Source organism: Marmota flaviventris, chromosome 4 (assembly GCF_047511675.1).
Source record: "Marmota flaviventris isolate mMarFla1 chromosome 4, mMarFla1.hap1, whole genome shotgun sequence".
NCBI classification, from domain to species: Eukaryota; Metazoa; Chordata; class Mammalia; order Rodentia; family Sciuridae; genus Marmota; species Marmota flaviventris.
This window is the reverse complement of record NC_092501.1, coordinates 29,974,447-29,989,014: the sequence shown is the minus strand read 5'-3', so window position 1 is coordinate 29,989,014 and position 14,568 is coordinate 29,974,447. Positions and strand designations below refer to the sequence as shown.

The 14,568-nt window shown below is 48.3% G+C and overlaps 1 protein-coding gene across 1 annotated transcript in view; it reads left to right on the top strand.

The window, feature by feature from the left end:
* The window catches only part of Ubtd1 (ubiquitin domain containing 1), a 53,259-nt gene that overhangs the window by 35,412 nt on the left and 3,279 nt on the right, over nt 1-14,568 (top strand). The window lies entirely within an intron of this gene.

Here is a 14,568-nt window from a genome sequence, read left to right as displayed (position 1 = left end):
GCATTCCCTCACCCCTCACCATTATTATCTCAGGGAAACTGAGGCCCAGAGCTTACAGGCTGCCTCTTCCTCTAGCAGCAGCAGAGGCCAAAGTAGGGCAGGTTACTGTGTGTGTGCAGAGGGTGAGGTGGGGAATCTGAAAATGAAAGGTTGAGGGCGAAGCTTGCTCCCCTTGGAGCCCTCAGCAGATGATCTAGTCCAGCTCCTTCCCAACCCTTTGGCAGCTGCTTAAACTGAGGAGGGTGGGCCAGAGCCCGTGCTAGCATACTTGCTACATGCTCCCCTCCACCACATGCCTGTTTGCCTGCTTGTTTTAGTTGTTTGTTTTGTTTTAATTTTTAATTTATATACTTATTTTTTTAGACCCTTGCATGTTTACGTTTTTAATTTGTTCTTTTTAGTTATACATGACAGTAGAATGTATTTTATATATCTTTGTATGTTCTTTAAAATGTGCCACAGAGTAGCACATTCCAAGTATTTCCCAAAATATTCAAATATTTTGCAAATAGTGAGCATGAACATAATGTATTTCAAAACCAAAAAGGGTAGCCATGCATCATCTGTGTGATTCAGCCTTGGCCCAGACAATGAGATGAGCTGGTCTGGTCAGGGATTCATGCTCATCTGGGCATCCACCATGCCTCGCCCTGGTAGATAAGCAGTGAACGTTTTATAAATGACTGAGTGATCCAAGCAGTTTCTACTTTAACAGTTCCCCAGGGTCTAGGAGAGTCTCTCTCCTTGTGTCTTGCAGCATTTCTTTCTTTTCATAGAACATGAGGCCTGTGTGTATGTGTACACGCACATCTTTGCACATGTGGTTTGTCTGTGGTTTGGGCAGAGGCTAGAGGGTTTGGAGGACCAAGTTCTTGCCTTATCTGCCTTATGCTCTCAGGAGCAACTCATGGGCTTTCCACCGAGTGGATTTGAGTTGAGTCTTAAAGCTAAAAGCGTCCCTGGGAACTGTGGTAGAGAGAGGGCGTCCACATGAAGGGCCCCAGAAGACCTGCTCCAGGCTAGGCCCTGCCAGGGAGTGCTCCTGCTGTCCTGGCCTGAGGTGTTCCAGTTTGGACAGAGCCGAGTTGGGTACTGCCCAGGCCAGGGCTGGCTGACAGCATGAGTAGTTCTTTCTGAGAGGACCAGGGTAGACGGCGCCAAGTAAGAGCCGAGGCTCACATCTCAGGGGTGGGCATGTATGTGAAACCCCCACCCCAAAACAGCTCTGCTTCACCTGTCTCAGGTAACAGGCTTCTCTAAAATCCTTTCATGCCTTTCTTTGGGGTATGGGGGAAGAGTTTTCTGTATAAAAAATTTTGGAGGCTGGTTGTTAAACTCAGACCTGGCCTCACCTACCCACTCCCTCAGGCCTTGCTGTGGGGAGAGGCGAGGAAGGCCCAGCCCGAATGGAGGGATGTGGAGAACCTCTCCTTTCAGCTTCCTAGCCAGAGGGAGGCCAGGGTTGTGCCAAGGGGAGGCCTGGGGCCCTGCCTCTCTGTGCTCCCCCTGCAGGCGCCAGAGCCCGCTCCTGGAGGCTGCACAACCACTTTTTGCTCCCTACCTTCCAGATCCACCTCCTCAGCTGGTGCCAAAATAAATAGCTCAAGATGCCTGGGCAGCCCCTGAGGCCCTCCTACAACCACCCCCAGGGGCCAGGGCACAGCTAGAGCCTCAGGCTATTTCCACCCCCCCTCCTGATGGGCTGATACCTCCCATCTGGAACCTTCTCCAGGAAAGGGGAGGGGCATGGCACCATCAGGGTTGGAGCCTCTGCCTCTCCTCCAGCGATCTGGATCCTTTTATCCTCCTGCAGAGGGGGTGGGGGAGGCTCTGTTCATTTGAGTCCTTGTGTTTTCACAAATTGTTTTTTATTTTTCTACTATACAGTTCACAGGAACTTCAAATAACTCAGCTAGGCTGTACACAATAGACTCAGTAGTAACGCTTGTGGATGCAAGTGAAGTTAGTCAGAAGAGGTTCATTCATTGATTCCTGTTAGAAATGACTCCTGAGCTTCTGCTAGACCAGCACCCATACGCTGAGCGCTTAATACCTGCCAGGCCTCTGGCATCCAGGAGAGGCAGGATCTATTCGGATCAGAGCCAGCCTGCCACCTAGCTGTGTGACCTTTGGATTAAGTGATTTAATACATATAAAGTGCTTCAAAGAGTGCTTGGCATATGGAAAACACTTACTAAATGTTAGCCATTATTGTTAAAAAGTCGTGATTATTACATAGTTCTCATTAATCCCCTAAAGTAGTTACTATTAGTATCCCCATTTTCCAGATGAGGAAACAGATTCTCAGAGGTTAAATAACAAGCCCAAGTCATGCAAATAAATGGCAGATTCGGGGTTCTCTTCCAGCTCTGGAATCCGAGGCTCTGGCAGCCTGGGTATACTGCTTATCTGCTCTGGTGAGGATATTTCTGGAAACACCAAGTGCATTAGAGCTGAGCTGGTCTGGGTAGACCAGCAGGACTGGGCAATAGTGTCCAGCTAGCCTTCCCTTCTGGACCAGAGGCAGAGCTGGTTCTGTGCCTGTCAGCTTTGTAGGGGAAGGGTCACCAGGGATTCTTACCATCCTGCAGAGTTGGCAAGCAAGGCAGAGATAGTTGTAGGCTAGGAGTGAGAGGATCTGAAACCACTGGCTGGATTACTGGGGTTCCAAAACTTCAGTCCTCATTTATAAAATGGAAATATTAATTCTTGCCACACAAGGTCGTTGTAAATTAAATGAAATATGTTTAAAAAAAAAAAAACTTTTGCTAGATACAATGGTGCATGCCTATAATCCCAGTGGTTTGGGAGGCTGAGGCAGGAGGATCTCAAGTTCAAAGCCAACCTCATCAACTTAGGAAGGCCCTAAATAACTTAGTGAGACCTTGTTTCAAAAAAAAAAAAATATTAAAAAAAAAAAAAACAGCTAGGGGCTGGGGTTGTAGCTCTGTGATAGAGCACTTGCCTAACACATATGAAGCACCACATATAAATAAATAAACCAATAAAATAAAGGCCCATCAACAACAACAACAACAAAACAACAACAAAAAACAGCTGGGGTTGTGGCTTAGTGGTTAAGAGTCTCTGGGTTCAGTCCCTGGTACCCCCCCCCCCAAAAAAAAAATTAAGTGGTACTAGAGATGGAACCTAGAACCTTGAACTTACTAGGCAAGCATTCTACCACTGAGCTACACCCCCATTCTTAAAGACTATAATCCTAAAACATAGAACTAGTGACAATATCTATTTTCTGTGCTCCTCCTTTGTGTTCCACACAGTACTGATTACACATAGTATCCTGCTTCATCCTCACAACTATCCTTCCATGTGGATATTATTGCTCCATTTTATGGTCATGGAAACTGAGGTCCAAATGTTTAGTTGCCCCAGTGAGGGTAGCACTGAGAAGTAGTCCCAGGTCCTCTCTGATTCTAGAGCCACCTCTCCATGTTACAACGCCTCTCAGTTTTTCTCCCCACCCATCCCCACCCATTACCAGTGAGTTGCCGAACCAGCCTTGGAGGATATGACCATTAGAGGGCCAAGTTGATTGAGGTACCCTTTCCAGGCCTGCAGCTGTGGTGTCAGGATGCATCCTTTAGAAGCTTCCCTAGATGGAGTTGGGCTCTATGGTCTGTGATCCTGGTTGTGAGACCCTGGTGGGCTCTGCTTCCCACCAGTCTGGCGAGGGAGTTACCGGCCTCTGAGTCACAGCAGCAATGATGAGTCAGGTTTTTCCCTTCTTCGTGCCCAGAGCAGCTGGGGAGGGGGTGGGGGTTCTTAGGAAATAGATGGCCCTCCCTCTGCTCTCCCACTCATTCCCCTTGCCTCAGGAGCCACTCATTCTCTGTCCAGAGGGCCGTGGCTTGGCCCCAGAGGAAGAGTCCTTTGTGTCCCCACAGAAGAATGTGTTTGGGTGCTGGCCACACTGGACAAGAGAGATCAGGCCTCAGGCTGCTCAGTCAGAGGTGGGAAGAGTGAAAAGGCAGGCCTTGTTAGTAAGGAGAATGACAAGGCCGGGCTCAGGCTGACTCCCCAGCCCAGGCACTGGGCCTTGGAGCTTGGCTTGCCTTCTCCTTTCTGCTAAGACAGGACTCTGCTCTGGGCAGTGTATCTGGGTTTCCCCAAGCAGAGGGTGCCCTGAGCCCCAATCCTGTTCTTGCCATTTGACCAGCCTGGCTGTCCAGATGGTCAGCCTGAGGCAGGCATGGGGTTCTCCTTGAGCAGCCCCCTGCCAGGCCCTCTCAGAGACCTAATTAAACACAATCAAAGCAGCCAACCTGGCTGGCAGCCTAGTTCCAGATCAGTGCCTCTCAGCCCTGGCCATCTAATAGAACCACCCCTGGAGAGATTTTAAAACTCTCTGATGCTCAGGCCAGACTCCAGAGCAATTAAGTCAATCCCTGGGGGTGGGCACCTGGCCACCATGTTTTTGATACACGACACTGTGATGCCTCTCAAGAGTCTGCCCACCAGGAACTGACAGTCAAGTTACAATGTCAGCACTCACAGGAGGCTGCATGCAGCCCAGGGCTGATATGGGGGTTTCAGGCCTGCATCCTGCAGAGTGGGGTCTGGCCCGTATAGTGCCGGAGACCAGGAGGGTGCAGGCCTGCCAGGGCTGGTGAGTCATGGCTGTAGAGGAGGAAGGGGAGGCATGAGTCAGGCACAGCTGCCTGCGCGGCCTGAGCCTGGCTCTGGAGCACAAATGTGCTCAGGCAAGGAATTCTCTGTCAATCCACAAAGAAATGTCTGGGTCCTGAACTGTGCCACGTGAAGCCAGTGATGATCCTTGAAAAGACGGGCTCCAAGCCCCGCACAGTGGCATATGCCTGCAATCCCACATACTCAAGAGGCTGAGGTAGGAAGAGTGTAATTTCTAGACCAGCTTGGGCAACTTGGTGAGAACCTGCCTCAAAATAAAAAATGAAAAGGACTAAAGGGTAGAGAGCACTCCTGGGTTCTTTCCCCAGTACCACAAAAATAGATAGCTAGATAGATAATAGGACGGGGGATCTACCTCAGTGGTAGGGCCCTTGCTAGCATTTATGAGACCTTTGATTCAATCCCCACCACCACAAAAAGAAAAAAAAAGATGGCACTCCAGATGTCAAGAATGGCATGTGTCTGTGTGTGCACTCTGCACTGCTCACAAAAACCCAGGGGCATTTTTGCATCTCTGTAAGGTGGATGGAAGACTGGCATTTGCATTTGGCAGATGTGCTTGGAAGATCATACAGCCTCAAGTTGGCCCCACTGCGGACACAGACCTGAAAGATGGTAACTTAGAACCCGTTGCTGGAGGACATACTAAATGAATGACAGTGCTTGAGACAATTTGCAGCCCCAACCAAGGGAAATTTTATAGGGTCCTTTTCTACCTCCAGCCCCAGTCAGCTCTGAGCAATTTGCTGTTATGTTGCTGAGGGGCTGGGAGGGGGGATTCAGGAGCCTGGGGGCTGTGAATAGACCTCACCCAGGCTCTTAGGGCCTCTCAACTAATCTAACTACTCTAAGCAGCCCAGGAAGTGGGTCCTGGGCTTTTCTTCGTTGGGAAGTATTGTGACTAGTCATGGTGTGTTCAGATATTCCATTTCTTCACAATTAAGTCTTAGTAAGTTGGATGTTTCTAGGAATTTATCAGTTTCAGCATCTCATGCAAGAAGTTGAAGACTTGGGAGAAGCAGTAGGAGGAAGTGGGAACGGATGTTCAGCATGAAGAACAGCAAAGCATCAGGTGGCCCATTGAAGGGGCGAGACTGTTATTCCAGAGAATCGAGCCCACAGACCTCAGGTCAAGACAATAATAATAATGACAGCAGCAACTACAGTGACAGTGATAAGTGCCTCCTCTTAGCTAGAATGGTGCTCTTCTGTGAACCTATCTTCAGATTTCTGAAACAAGAGCCTGCCATGTGTTGTGCTAAGGAGACCTCACCTGGGGTATTAGGTTAGTTGATTTATTATGTATAATCTTCTTGATTAGATTAGTGTATGTGCATTTACTCGAGTGTATATATTTTTGATACTTTCAACCCTCCTAAGATGTGGGGCTTTGATCACTCCCTACCTTCCAGAAGAGACTAGGAAGCCAACACATTTGCCCAAGGTCACTTAGCTAATTAAATGAAGGATGGAACGGTGTTCAAACCCAGGACCATCTGACTCCCAAACTTTAGTCAGTTCCCAGCCCATGATGGTTGACTCCCACTTTTCAACTTCACAGTGGTACAGGAGTAACCCACAGCCATCCTGTTTTTCACTTTCTGTACTCAATAAATTACATGAGATATTTAACACTTTATCGTAAAATAGGTTTGGTTTTGGATGCCTTTGCTGAGCTATAGGCTAATGTAAGTGTTATGAGCAGGTTTAAAGTAGGTGCTGTGATTTGGGTGTGATATGTCTGCCAAACTCATACTGCATCTTGGCCCCAGCATAACAGTGTTGAGAGGTAGTAGGGCCTTTAAGAGGTCCTTGGGGTCATGGGATCTGCCTCCATTAATGAGTTAATGTGTTTCTTATGGGAGTTTGGCCCTGTTCCTCTCTTTGCATGTGCCTACTTGTTCTTCCCCTCTTGAGCTTTTCTGCTATTTGTACAGCATGAAAGGTCAAGTAGATGCCAGAACCATAAGCCCCAAAAAACCTTTTTTTCTATAAATTACCTAGTCTTGGATATTCTGTTATAGCAACAGAAATGGACTAAGATAGTAGGCTCAGCTGAACTATCTTGTTTGATAGGTGTGTTAAATGCATTCTTGACTTACAATATTTTCAACCTCAGTAGGTATCAGGACAAAACCTCTTGTAGTCAAGGAGCCTCTGTGCCCTCAGATTCTAGGTATTATCTCTGTTCTAGGCCTTCCATGTAGCTCAGTGGGAAGATAACTGTAATTGCTATTTGTTTTTTAACCATCAGATTCATCCAGCAATGGATTATGACATACTGAGCTCCCCAGATGGAGACTCACCACCAGCCAGGAGTGTTGTGTAGGGTAAGAGGTTGGTCTTCTTCACCAAGCTGCAAACCAACCGTGCTGAATTGGGGTCTTGTGTTTCTTTAAGTGCTGAATTGTGGGTCTGTTTCTTCAAGCCTGTGGGAGACCTAGGCACACGGACTTGTGCAGTGTTCTGGGAGGGCCCCATTCTTGGATTCCCTTCCTTTCTGGGGGCACTGGAATGCTAGAGCAGACCTGTGACTGCTCCCCACTGACTCCTGCTGCGTGTTGTGGCTGCTGCTTTTCCTGTAGTCATCTCTGTGTGTCCAGGCCCTGACAATTTCATTTTCTAGTTAAAAATCAGCTTCCCCTCCCCATACACATACACACACGCCTGGGAAACAGCTGTGGGACCTGGGAAAGTCACATCACCTCTGAGCCTTGGTTTTCTCCTGTGTAAAATGAAGCAACTAGGCCAGTGACTTGGTCGCTTCCAGCTTGGGGATCCTGCCCTACCCTGAAGGTCATGCCTTGGTAGAGTGGCACATAGGAGAGAAGTGCTTGTAGCAGTCAACATCAAGTGGAATGGAATCCTGGGCATCACGTTTGGTCCGTGGGCTTCTGGATACCAACCCAGTGAGCACCAGGCCCTCTGACAGCAGGGAGTCAGGGCTGCCTGTGGGCTGTGGACAGCACAGTGGCAGAGGACCCATGCCTCTCACCCCTGAAATCCCAAAGGAGCTGGCCACAGGAGACCTTTCTAGCAACCCCAGGAGTTCCTGTTTTATTTATTAGCCACCATCCTCCCTCTTCTGCCTCAGGAAAAGTGCTGACCCTGTGCTATGCAGGGAAGCAGCATCCATCAAACCTGCTCGTTGTCCCTGTCAAGCAGCCTTAGCTAACCCCAGAATTCTCCAGCACTGCGCGGTGCAGACGAAAAGTTCATGACAGCAGAGGTTTTCAAACTCACAGCAACTTCATGGGGGAAAAAAAAGATGATACCCTTTAGTTGCATCATGGTAATAAGCAGTGTTGACTTGATTGTTAGTGACATAGTGGCTGCCATATTTTAAGCACTGGGCAGAGTACTGTCACTTAGTCCTTGCAGTGGCCACAAGGTGGCGGGGGTGGGGGGTAGTGTCAAGCCTTTCTGCAGATGGAAACACTGAGGCTTAAGTTGGGAGGTCATTCACCCACATTCTTGCAGATAGATGGTCAATACCCAGAGAGAAGCCCCACTGTCCTCCTCTGCAGCCCCTGTGTGAGATAGCAGAGGCTGTGGTGTCCTTTACTGAGTGATCCATAGTCTCAGTTGCCAAAAAGCATGCGTGGTCAGTTTCCCTCTAGAACTGCTCACACTGGCCTATTCATGTTCCAGTCAGGACCCTGGTTGCACTTGGGGACAAGCACATCAGTACAAAATGAAGATGGGAATGCATTCACCATAAGAAAAGAAGAGCTATAATTTAAAAAATGATGTAAAACAAAGAAATTTGGTAATTTCCCAAACTCTCCCTGTTTCACTCTACCTGTGAGTTTTCTCTCCACGCCAACCTAGAGAAGGGGCTGTTGGTGGGGTGGCAGGTGGATCCCTAAGGATGCAGGGCTTCTGTTTGTAGTAGAGCTTAGGTCAGTTTCGCTCAGGAATGGGCTGGGGTGTGGTCCAAGAGTGCCCAGTCCTGGGGTGACCCGCTGTCCCCTGCCTGTCTTTCCAGGGACCCTGAGGGAGGCACAGGACAGAGAGCAGATATAGGCCTGTCCTCCCCAGCATGCCCAGGTTCTGTGCTGGGTGAATGCTCAGGTTGTGAGCCGCGTGGAGCAAGCGGCCCTGTCCCTGTGCGCCTGTGTGCCCCCTTGTCTCTCCTGTGGCCGGCCATGCCTCCCCACAGGTCCGTTTCTCTTGGCTGTGCCTCGGCTCCTTGGCCGCAGAGGTTCCAGCCCTCCCTGGGCTCATTCTGGCACCAGCCCTTCATCCTCCACACTGTACCCCTCAGTGCCGGACTCTGACCCCCTCTGTCTGGCTCCTTTCTCCTTCCTCCCTCTCTTCCTGTTCAGTGAGGGTTCTTCACAAAACAGAGTCTGCTGCTCCTCATTTGCAGGGTTTTCTTCCCGGCAGCTCCTCCTCTTTCCCTAAACTGTCTGCTCACTTCATTCACTCCTCCTGAGGCGTGCCAGATGCCAGCCTGCCCCTGGGACCTGTAAGATGAACTGGAGGTGGTCCCAGCCTTGGGCCGCTGAACAAGATCATGGCAGAGGAACAGATGCCCTGGGCCTGGCGCCTTCCTGGAGTCAAGAACAGGGCTCCCAGAGGATGGGGAGCACTCTGCCATAGTCCTCCAGCCCTGCCCAGGACCTTCGGGGCCCAGTGTGCCCCTGGAGGGGATGCAGTTTAGGAAGTCTGGCCTGTCACTTAGCAACGGGCTCTACCCTTCTCCCTCCCTAAGCCCTGGAGTTGGGGCCCCAGGGGATGAATGGGAAGGCAAGGCCTACAGGCCCCAAAGAGGCTCCACCTGAGCAGAGCTGTACCAGCCCTTTCCCTTGCAAGGGTAGACAGGCTCAAGGGTCATCCCCGGCTAAGTCTGACTATAAATACTGCTCTTCCTGAAGGGATTACCTGGGCTTGTTTCCCTGCCTTCTGTGGCTGTGCTGATCCTTCTAGGGCCTGCTGTTCTTTCTGACTTCTTATCCCTTCTGCAGGTGGGTACTGGCAGGCCATCTGCATTCCAGCTGTGACTGCTGGGGTGGGCAGGAGGAGGGTGGAAAGATTTGATTCTGCATCTGATTGAAGGACCCCTCAAGCCCAGGGGTCAGGGAGGCTCCGACTCCTGCCTTCTTCCTGGAGCTTCATCCCTCACATCAGCAGAACAAGCCAAGACTTGTCCATAATTGGTACTTCTGAGAAGGACACTGTTGGCCCCATCCCTGAAACAAGGGCCTAGGGACAAGCTTGGTAACCCAGTGTGGAAATAGCCGGGGGATTGCCACAGGTATAAATAGGCCTGTCTCCTGGCTTGGGTGTACTGTCTTGGGAAATCTCTCCTCCCTTTGGCAGGTCTCAGGCATAGTGTCCCATCCCAGGGGCTCAGTTATGTCAGTCCCAGAAGCCACAGGAAGGATCTCTTGGGTTCTGAGATCAAGAAGTGCAGGAGCCTCCTGTGGACCTCTCCTCGCCCTTCCATGCTGCCCCCTGGCCTCTCCTGTCATTCCTGCACTGTTCCCCACCGTGCTCCCTGTGCGTCTGTCAGTTCCACTCTCAGCTCACCAGATGCTGCAGAGGAGAGGCACCACCCAGCAAGCTTCAAGCCACCAGCTGTCTTTCCTGTGTCTGAGAAAATCCCCCTGCTGTACACTCTGGAACGTGTCAGACGTTGAGAGTGCACACACTCAGACGCACGCCAGCTCCAGGCAGGTGGGAAAGGCCCTTCAGTGTTCTCTCCCGCTCCCCTCCCAGTGCCCTCCCTTAGGGTGGGATCACCAGAGACCATTCATTATGGAGGCCAAGCCACAGCATCCACCATCATTATCCTCCTCCAACACAGACGTGGTGCCCTTTGCGCTCTCCCCTTCTCTCCCCAGATCTGCTCCTGGCAGCAGCTTTGGAGACCTCGTGTTGAGCTGATTTATATTACAGTGAGCTCGAACACGCTATCTCCACTTCTGTCCTGCTGTGTTTACAAATAGATTCTTAAAACAGAATCAAGTTCACACCCCAGCCCAGCCCCTAGTGCTCTGATTCGGGCATCTGACCTTGGCCCTGTGAATCTACCTTTTCTTTCCCTCTCTTTTGGTGCCGGGAATGGAACCCAGGGTCTCGCACATTCTGAGCACATACTCTACTACTGAACTGTATCCCCGGCTCCCCAAACTGCTTTTTTAACTGGAACCCTGGGAGATTCTAATGCAGGAGGTGTGGAGCCTTTCTGCCTCTGGATGCAGACACACATTGTCTGCCCAGTCACGGATATCTTCTGCTGTTGCTGCCTACCATAGTCACAGAAGCCCATGATTTTTGTGAGTGTTTTGCCCCACCGCCTCCCCATGCAGTTGAAAGCCTTGACTAGCATGAACTTTTATTTACTTATTTTTTGAAAGCTCTTTTGTGAGCTTCATTAAGATTAGGGACCATTTCTGTTACTCTGTCTTTGAGTGAAGCTTATCTAGAACAGGTGGAGTCCTAAGCAGAAGCTACTGGATACTTCTGCTGCTGACTCCAGCAGAACCTGCCCTGGCCCTAGACAAAGCTGCCCCGAGCTGCCAAGGAAGCTTCAGGCTTCTTGCTCCACCGCTTCAGCCCCACTCTCTTTCCACTTTATTGTGTTTGTTCCTCAGAACCCCACGTACATCTTTCCTTACAAACGACTTTCGTTGTATTATTCTGTTAATAACACAAGAAGTTCTCATTGTAGAAAACTTGGAAAATATAAACCAAAAAAAAGTCACTGGTAATTGCCAATCAGATATATAACTACTGTTAATATTTTGATTGTGAATTTCTCTGGTCTTTTTAAATATGTATATAATTATGCATACTTTTTATTGGTTTGTTGTTGTAATTTTAGGTGGGGGTCTTGCCCTGTCTCCCAGTCCAGCACCACCATGCCCACTCATCATGCATACTTTTTTAGAAGCAAAAACTGAAACACAGAGCACCTATTATTCTGGAGTGTTTTCTCGCTATGTTATGAACATTCCCCATGTTACTCCACATCCTTCCTCACTATCACAAAATGGCTGCCACTGATCCTTCGTACAGATGCAGATTTTATTTCACCTTTTTTTCCTGATGCTGTGTCTAGCTCTCCCTGCTAAAAATCTTTATAAATCCTCACCATACACACTTCTTGTGATTATTTTCTTAGAATAAATTCTTAGAAACAAAATAGTTGAGCCAAAGGTATTATTCCAAATGCCCTTCATAAGGCTTGTACCAGTTTGTGCAGCATATGAGTTCACATCCTTTCCACTGCCAATTTTTTTTGACTCAACTAACTATAAAATACCCTTTTGTTATAAGTATTTGAAATTAAAATGTCATCATCCATTTACTTAGAGGGAAAGCTTCCTTTTCCGTTTTCATCTGAGTCTCTACCTAAGATTGTATGCACCAGTATTTGAGCTTGGACATTAGGGCATGTCTCCTGTGTATGCTTAACTTTGTGCCCGGAGAACTCAGTGTTAAGATATTTTTTCTGCTGCATTTGACTTACTGATGCAGGGGGCCAACACTGGCCCAGAGGTGCTTTGGCTGCCCTCTGGTGGCACAGAAGTGCAAAGACGCTGAGATGGAGCTGGTTGGGTTCCTGCTGTTTTCCTGCATTAACCCTGCCTGACCCCCTGCCCACCACCATCACCCCATTCTAATACCTTCCACTCCAAGTGCCCTGTGTGTGGGGTGAGGCGTTTCTACACCCTTGTGACCTGGGTCACTGCAGATGCAGTTAATACTTAGGCTCGCTTGCAGTGTCCACCCATGGGTGAGAAGTGCATAAATGACAGTTTGGAAAACTAGCTTCTCTCTGGGTAAAGGGGAGGTGATCCTGAAAGCTGCTTCAAGAATAATTCAAGAGGTGACAACTTTGAAAGGGCCACCATGAGACTGTTTATTTTAAAGATAAATCCTTTGGTTTGAGAGAAAGAGATGCATGTCCAGCTAGAGCTCAGTGTTCTTCAGTTTACAGTCCAGCTATTTCAGAGTCAGGAACAGAGCTAAAAGGTGGACATTTTAAAATGCCCCAGCTGTATGCAGTGGTGCATGCCTGTAATCCCAGAGATTGGGAAGCTAAAGCAGGAGGATCACAACCAGCCTTGGAAATTTAGCAAAACACTGTCTCAAAATAAAAAAAGTGTGGGGATGTAGCTCAGTGGTAAAGTACCCCTGGATACAATCCCTGCTACCAAAAATTTTTTTAGATAAAATAAATTAATTAAAATGTCCCAAGCCTCTCTTTTTCTAGGAAGTTTCTTTTCTTCTTTGATACTGGGAATTGAACGCAGGGGCTCATCACCATTAAGCTACTTCTCTAGCCCTTATTAATTTTTTTTAAAAATTTTGAGACAGGGCCTCGCTAAATTGCAGAGGCTGGCCTCAACCTTATGATCCTTGTGCTTCAGCGTTCTGAATCACTGGGATTACAAGTGTGCATCTCCGAGCCCTACTCTCGGGAATTCTTTATGATCTCCTAGCCTTAATCCATGTGTTTAAGGCTCTCATTTCTTAAACTCAGTATTTTGTAATCTGTCTGATAAATTCCAGTCTGAGGTCTTCGTTGTCTGATTTTCTGTCTGCTGACTCACACTGTTCCCTTGCATATGATGTTTTTGTTTGCTTTTTAACTATGCCCTTATTATTATTTTTCCTTGAAACTTTATTTTGGGAATTTTTTGAGGCCTGGTTTGAAGTTGGTTTCCTCTAAAGAGGATTTGCTTTCCTTCTTCCAACCCCCAGAACACTTTAAATTGAATGTTTGGCCACAGAGTTTTCTGCCCACATAGGTAGCTGTGAATTTAGATGGCAAACCACAGGATTCAGTCAGACCTGAGGTGGAATCCTCTCTGTCACTCTTCACTTTGAGAGCTCAGGCAAGTCATTTAATCTCTTTCATCTTCTGTATCATCTGTGAAGCAGCAACAATGATACCCACCTCCTAAGGCTATGCAAGGGTGAAATGGGAGAGTGAATACAAATGAAGAGCTCACATGGGGTGCTTGCCCACAGTTGGTAGCCAGTGAATGCTGTCCTCTTTCACTGAGTAACCCCCTCCTGCCCCAGCCAGTGGGAGCAGCCTGAAGGCAGCCCCAGCTTTAGTGAGTGTTGCCACCTGGCTCGTGTTGTCACTCTGCCTTTAGCTTTGAGATGTCTGAGCCTTCAGACACCTTTGAGGGTCCAGGGCTATCTTGGAGGTCACTTGGAGCTGGGTAACAAGAAAATTGACATTTGACAGAAATGTTTTCTTCTTCAGATGCTGTAGAAATTGGTTGGTTGGTTATGATTTAAAAAAAAATGTCTTGGGCTAGTTTGAGGCTGTAGCTCACTAGTGGGGCATTTTGCCTAGCATGTGTGGGGTCCTGGGTCCTGGGTTCCAGCCCCAGGCCCATAGGGGTGGGGACCATTGTAACTATCTGTATGGCAGCAAGTTAGTAACAAGACATTCAAACTGCTTATAATTTTTAATCATGTGGAAGTTGGCAGTAATATAAATATGAGATGAAAAGAAAGTAGTATATTGGCACAAAAATGTCTTAAGTTCTTTCTGGAACAAGGGATAAAAAGAAATGTAATAATACAAACTCAACTATATTGAGAAAAATGGGGAAAGGGTAGCTGGAAGGAATGTGTAGGTGTCAGCAGTCATTACTTCTAAACGGTGGAATTCTGAGTAATTTTCCCCTCGGTTGTCTGAGGCTGGGTTTTGGAGTTAAAGTCTTGCATTAAGTCAGAACTTATGTGTCCTTAGACAAATGACAAACCCTCTGAGTCTTAGTTTCCCAATCTATTGGGTTGTTGCGAAGGTCAAATGAATAAAGAGGACTGGGGCTGCAGCTCTGTGGTAGGATGCTGGCCTGGTGTGTGCGAGGCCCTGGGTCCAGTCTCCAGTGCTGCAAAAAAGAGAACAAGTCCAAAGTGCCC